The sequence below is a fragment of the Pteropus alecto genome, unplaced genomic scaffold (genome assembly GCF_000325575.1).
Source record: "Pteropus alecto unplaced genomic scaffold, ASM32557v1 scaffold276, whole genome shotgun sequence".
Classification (NCBI taxonomy): domain Eukaryota; kingdom Metazoa; phylum Chordata; class Mammalia; order Chiroptera; family Pteropodidae; genus Pteropus; species Pteropus alecto.
In genome coordinates this window covers 4281715-4288867 of record NW_006438074.1, presented here as the reverse complement: position 1 = coordinate 4288867, position 7153 = coordinate 4281715, and the positions used below count along the sequence as shown (strand labels likewise).

The 7153-nt window shown below is 41.0% G+C and overlaps 1 pseudogene; it reads left to right on the top strand.

Moving 5' to 3' along the window:
• Window positions 1–6909: 6909 nt before the first annotated feature.
• On the top strand, window positions 6910–7028 carry LOC112482478 (annotated as a pseudogene).
• Window positions 7029–7153: the final 125 nt, after the last annotated feature.

Genomic DNA, 7153 nt, shown 5'->3' with positions numbered 1-7153 from the left:
AACTGACAATCAGAGAAAGAGTTACCTAATCGCAAAGAACCAGCTCTGCTAGAACCTAAAGAATTGTCCCAGTTGTCCCAGGAAAAGACACTTTTCTAGCAATCAGAAACCATAAGTTGGTTAGACTCTTGCTTGGTTAGACCTATTTTTAAAACTCTGAATATGACTTTTGTACCTTATCTCCTGTCTTTGAGTCCATATAGAGCTTTTCATTGCATTTATCATCTACATGTTACCATTTTTAAAACTATAGTTTATCTCAATAAGCTAAAGTTCATTTGAGATTAGTACTTTCCCATGGATGTACAGAAAACTCCAGGGGCCCTTGATGGGATTAGGGAGACACTCCAGTCTTATCTGTATTGTGCTTCTCGAACAACTCTGAGGGTGGATGCCTTAGAGGGAATGAATAACTATGGGGCCTAATCCCATTCATTGCATATTGATTTTTGTCATTTTCAGTTTTCAAAGATGTTATTTTCTGACATAGTTTCTAAATCCTTGTGCTAACTTGGGGACTTCTCTGACTATTCAGAAAAATTATTTTTGTAGTATATTTTCTGGGTCATCAGGAACACAACTTGTTATAATTCTACTTAGTCGAATAGCATGCACATAAAATCAATAAGAAGAAATAAAACAATTCCATGGCTTGCAATCTTCAGCTTGATTCATGAAAGTGCAGCCTCTTAAGATTCTTCTTCCTGACTTAAGATGGGGGCCAAGGGAATCTTTGGGAAGTTTCATAAACCAGTCTCTCTTCTAGATGTGCTCATGGCAGAGTGTCCGACCATCCCCAGTAAATCAGAGGCCTGAGGGTATATGACCCCCAGAATTTGGGCATTACCTGTACACTTTTATCTGGAAACTCCACGGCCTCTCTGAAAAGCTCCTCTGAGTCTGTTCCATGAGCAGACAGCAGTCAACTACTGAGATGGACTAAGGCCTGATGAAAACACTGGGTGTGTACCTGGAAACAGTCGGCTTGGCTATTCCACAAAGGCTACGCTGAGATATACACATTTAACCTACAGGTTGTGTAATGAGAACATCAAGAACCCAGGAATGGAAGCCTCACCCTTCCTCGGCCGCTGTTCTCAATCAGGGCTGTGCCTGCCTCTGATATATTTGGGAAAAGCTTTCAGTTTCCTGGAGAAAGCCCAAGAACTTTAACCTTAAACCCCATGTAAGAACTTGATCCAGGATATTGGAAAACCTTTAAAGAAAAAGCTTTATTTTCAAAGCTTTTACTACTTCTCTGTATTATTAAAGGTTGAGATCAAAATTCACTTTGATTCTATTGTTTAGGGAAAAAAATGTTCTGTGGGAATTTTAAAAAGAAAAAAACTTCATATTTTTTTAACAGTTTTAGATTTACTCATCTCCTCAGGCTCCTCTTGGCTGTGAGCTTGTCAGCCTCTCCTGGTTTTTGATGACCCTGGCATTTTTGAAGAGTGCCAGACAGACATTTTGGAGGATGTCCCTCTACTGGAATTTGTCTGATGTTTTTCTCATGATGAGACTGGGGCTGTGAATTTTGAGGAGGAAGATCATAGGGGAAAAGTGTCATTATTATTACATCATATCAAGGTTACATACTATCAACGTGATTTATCACTGTTGCTGTTGACCTTGATTACCAGACCGAGATGAGTTTGTTGGGCTTCTCCACTGTAAAGCTGTTCTTCTTTTCTCTCTCTGTACTGTCCTCTTCACAAGGAAGTCACTATGCTCAGCCACACTTAAGGAGTGAGGACTTATGCTCCCTCTCTTTGAGGGCAGAGTATCTGTATAAATTATTTGGAATTCTTCCGCTCGAATAATTTATCTTGTCTCCTCTTCCCCCAATTTATTAATTTATTCAATCATTTGTTTATATTAGTATGGACTCATACATATTTATTTTATATATGGATTATAATCCAATACTACCTTATTTATTTTGCTACTCAAAGTGTTCCAGTATTAGCCATTGGAAATTCTGTGCTCTTTTGACATATCCATCAATGTGGGTTATTTTATTTTATTATTTTTTCGTAGTTTCTTACTTTATAGCACTAGAAGATACTCTAGGCTCACCCTGTATATTTCTTGCCCTAGTCCCAGAATCAGCCATTTCTTTGAGAAGCCCTTGTTCCTCTTATTGGAGAATAGTATAAGAAATAAAGATCTAGATACTAGGTGTGTTCTTTGTTACTGGAGTGAAATTTCTTCTAGGCCCTTTCAGCTGACAGAACAAAGAAATACATGTGTGTATATTAACCTGTATGTATACATATATCTATAAATATTCTATATGTAACCATCTAGTAAGCTAAATATGAGTTCATACTGATGTCTCAAACTCTGATCTATTACCATGTGGATTATTCTAGCCTCTTCCCCTTGCTTATCTGTAAATTCCCACATCTACAGTGAGAAATCTGGTTCTGCAGGAACTTTTTTATGGAGATAAACCAGTGCTAACATTTTGGTGAAATTTTTTCAAACATCTCTGTCTTTATTTTTGTCCATATTCCTGCCTTTCTATATATGTATATATGAATTTGTGTATATGTATCTATTTCTTGATTTCGATATAAGTGGTACATACCTTACATGCTACTTCATAATGTGCTGCTTTTTCCTACTTAACTACATGTCAGCAATATCTTTTCAAGTTAGTAAATTCTGATGTACACCTTTGTTTTTAAAAATATGTGTTCCATAAATAAAAATATGTATCCCATAAATAGCCTCCTATTCATGAATGCTTTGGTTGTTCTCAGTTTTGTCACAATTGCACACAAATCCACAGTACAGCATCCTTTTGCACATTATCTCTGTCAAAACTATTCCTCAAAGTGGAATTTATCCTACAGAGGTAGGAGTCTTTAAATTTCAAAGCACTTCCAGGAATATATAATTTCATTTAGACTGGTCTTCCAGGAGTCAATTCCAATTGATGGTTTATTTAGAGTTGGAGAGCCCAGTGGGAGGTGGTGGAGGGGGCGCTCAGGTCTGATTTTGCTTCCAAGGAGAATTAATGCCTTCTCTGACTTAGTCTGACCTTCCCCAGGGGCCAACTGCTAGAATAGCCTGTGAACTTTGGTCTGGTGCCTCCCCCATGCTCCTCCACCCCAGCATTTCTGTTGATTCCACCCTGTCCTAACTGACCACTGGAAGCTCTGAGTATGTCAGCTCTTTCCCCTGAGCGCCATGAACACATTCCTTTAAGTGTCTAGGATGGGCAAGCCAATTTGCAGATCAAGCAAGAAAGAATAGAAATTAGATTAAATCTTCACTCAAAACTTGGAACTGAACCCAGGGCACAACCTACTAGCAAGTGCCAGGGAGGGGCTTTGTCTGACATCCTGGTGTGCTGATGCTACTAATCTCTGCCACAGTGTCAGCTGCTAAGCTGCTTGCTGAAAAGGGCGTAGAGACCTTTCTTAGAGGTATTTTTATTAAAGAAATTCTTAAGAATTAGAAGTCTTCAATGAAGTGGCCAAATGACAGGGAATAGAGCCTGGGACCCCTCCTGAACTCATTTATTTCCTTCATACATTTTTTGTTGAAGATTAGAGAAGATAATGTAGAGCATTTGGCATATAGTAGATATTCAGTAAATAATAAGTCAAAAATAGCTAATATTTATTGAGCGCTAATTATGTACCAGACACTATTCTGAGTATTTTAAATGTGCTAACTGATTTTATCCCTATGACAATATTGTGAATTGGATGTTGCTTTCCCTCTCAAATCGATAAATGAGGAAAATGAGGCACAAAACGATAAAACAGTGGCCCAAGGTCAGGATTCAGGGTTAGCCATCCATCTCCAAGGTTTGTGTCTCCTCGCAGTCTGCTGGCTCTCAGGAGACAGTGTTCTGTAGCAGAATGAAGGCTGCCTTTGGAATTTATGGCAGACACAGCTAGATGCCTCCTCAATATCCATTCTCCCCTTCACGCTTACTATCTGAACCCCAATAATTTTTACAGCATGGGAATACGCCCAATTAAAAATAAACACCTCCCCAGACTCCCTTGCAGGTATGTGCACATGAGACACAGTTCTGGCCAATGAGTTGTAAGTCAAAGGGACAGACTCAGTTGGCAATCACCTTTCCATCTTTTCCCTCCCCTTCCCCTTTTACTTCCTGATTGAAGTTATGATTCTTGGAAGTTCAGGAGCCTTCTTGTGAGTGAAAGGACCACATGCTAAGGATGGAGGACCAGAAAGAGGAAGGTAGCCTGGGGTGTTGACAGCATTATAGAACCACTCAACCTTTCTGGAGGGCTCACATATGACCCCTCTGGAAAAGAGAAAAAATATCTCCTTTTCAGTGAAGCTACTCTAAGTCTGGTTTCTGTTATCTGCAGCCAAAGCAATTATAACTGATACCCAATCCCAGCTGTCCTAGTAGGTCTAGCAAGTGAGGGGTGTATGTATGCACGTCTGTCTTCTACCTCATCAAGCTCAGAGCCTCAGTTTACTTATTGACTCTTATTTCACATGTAACACCCCCATGGTATCTGAAAAGGCAGGTACACAGCCCATGACCAGTAGAAAAGGAAAGAAGAGAAAGCATGGAAGGGAGGAAAGAAGAGAGAGAGGGATGAACAGAAAAAGGTTGGGAGGGAGAGGATGAGGAAGAAGACAAGAAATGAATTAGTACCAGCTGGTCACGAACACCTATAGTGCATATTTTATGGTACAAAATAGGACGTGTCTCCTTTCCTACAGGGCCACACAGAGCAAGCCTCGACGGGTGTCTGGGAGTCCTGTGTTCCCCTGGCCTTGTCTCCATTCCCTTTTCTCTAGTTCTTTTCCCTCTCCCAGTCTCTGTTTTGTCTTGCTGGTGCTTCCTGTGGCCAAGCCCTGAACCCCTAGCCTGATTCTCTATCACCAACTCTGGTCATTTTCTGTTCAGTTGCCAAGAGTAGACTTACAGCAAAGTAGCTTTTCATCTCCTAGGCACTGGGCACCTGTGTGCTGCCCCAGCACTGTTCACCCCTGGGGGCAGCAGGAGGGGTGGTGGGGGGCAGGGAATAACCATGAATCAGAATAGTCAGAGAAAGGCAATGTTATGGGCAGAGGGTGTGAGGGAGGGTGTCCCCAGGCTCTCAGAGAGCATCAGGGGATGGTTTCATAGAAGAGATATGCTTGAGCCAAGACCTGAAGATTCAGTAGTCTTCTAGAGATGGGGCGGAGTATAAATTTTCAGAGATCTGAAAACTACACATGGAAGGAGTAAGATGAGAGCACATCCTATGTTCAGAGACCTAGAGATAAATGTTGTTTTTAATGCTGGGATATAGTTTGAGGAAGGGCAGTGGCAAGCTGGGAGGCAGGACCAGCAGGCAAGGTTGAGTGGAAAGGCCCGCCTTTGGGGCCTGCCAGAACCCTGCTTTGTTCTCACCTGTCACCTACAGGCCTGGTCCTTCTCCCCAGACTTATTCCTTTAGGTTGTGCTGTAACTGGTGCATTTAGACTTCCCGCCTGCCTAGACCTGCATCCCACCTAACCCCAGACTGGTCCGCATCTGTTCTTTGCCTACTTGGCAGCCAGCCCTCTTGCACCCGGCTATGCTGGTCCATCTGCCCCACCCCAGAAAAACTCCCCCATCCCTGTTTTCTGGCTTCCTCAGAAAAAAAAAAAATGTAATTTCCAATTAACAAATAATTCCCTGGAATAGGCTTCTCATTCCTACTTGCCAATGAAGTCTATCTAGACTCACTTTTTTTCCTCATCTGATTTATAAGTGAGGGACAGTGGAGATGTTCACATGAGCATTCTTACCTAATAGATCTAGGAGACATGGCATTTGATGTCCTTGAGATACGGAACTGCACAGAACCCCTGCCCTGAGTGATGGCTGCAGGGAGCACATCTTGGGAGATGTGTGGCTAAAAGCATCAAGGATCAGCTCGGATTCGGCCTGAGGCCGTTTCCCTATTTCAGATTTTAGATTCTGACTCTGTTGCTATCTAATTGGTTGTATTTTTGCAAGGTCTATAGGAGAGGCCCCAATATGAAAAATTTGACATCTAAGATCTAAGATCTTTACAAAATGAGTGAATTACATTGTTGGTGGGAATGTAAAATGGTACAGCTGTTGACGAAGGCATATTGGCAGTTCCTCAAAAAATGTTAAACATTCGATGAGGCAATTTCACTCCTAACTATACACCCAAGAGAAATGAAAACATATGTTCACACAAAGACTTATACACAAATGTTCATAGCAGCCAAATATTCACAACAGCCAAAAAGTGGAAACAGCCTAAATGCCCTTCAAATGATGAATGGATAAACAAATGTGAGATATCCACATAATGGAATATTTTCATCCATGAAAAGGAATGAGGTACTGATACATGCTAAAACATGGATAAACTTTGACAGCATCATGCTGAGTGGATGAAGCCAGACACTAAGATCACATATTATGTGGTTCCTTTTATATGAAATAGAATGAGAAAATCTATAGACAGGAAGTAGATTAGTGGCTGCCAGGGGCTGGGAGGAGGGGTGAATAGGGAGTAACTGCTTAATGGGTATGGAGTTTCCTTTGGGGTGATGAACGCAGTCTGGAATCAGCGGTGATGGTTACAAAACATCGTGAATATACTAAAAACCACTAAATCGTACACTTTAAAAATGGCGAACATGGTGAATTTTATGTTTTGTGACTTTTCCCTCATAAAAAAAAAGTGAGTGGAGTCAGCTTTAAGCATCCTGTGCATATACAGCTCCCTGGTGAAGCAGTGATTTTTTTAAAAAATTGAGATATAATTGACATATAACATTAGATTAGTTTCATGTGTACAACATAATAATTCGATATTCGTATATACTGTGAAATGATCACTACAATAAGTCTAGTTAACATCTGTCACCTTACATAGTTACAAAAAATTGTTTTTCAGCTACGCCCACGCTACCCTGAACAAGCCCAATCCTGTCTGATCTCGGAAGCTAAGCAGGGTCAGGCCTGGTTAGTACTTGGATGGGAGACCACCTAGGCAGACCAGGTGCTGTAGGTGTAAAAAAAGTAAAGAATAAGGGATTGTAAGCTGACAAGCTTCTTGCAATCTGTGAGGTCAATCAAGGGTTGCCGCACCTAAAAAAAAGATTGTTTTTCTTATGCAGTGATGGTTCTGATATCCTC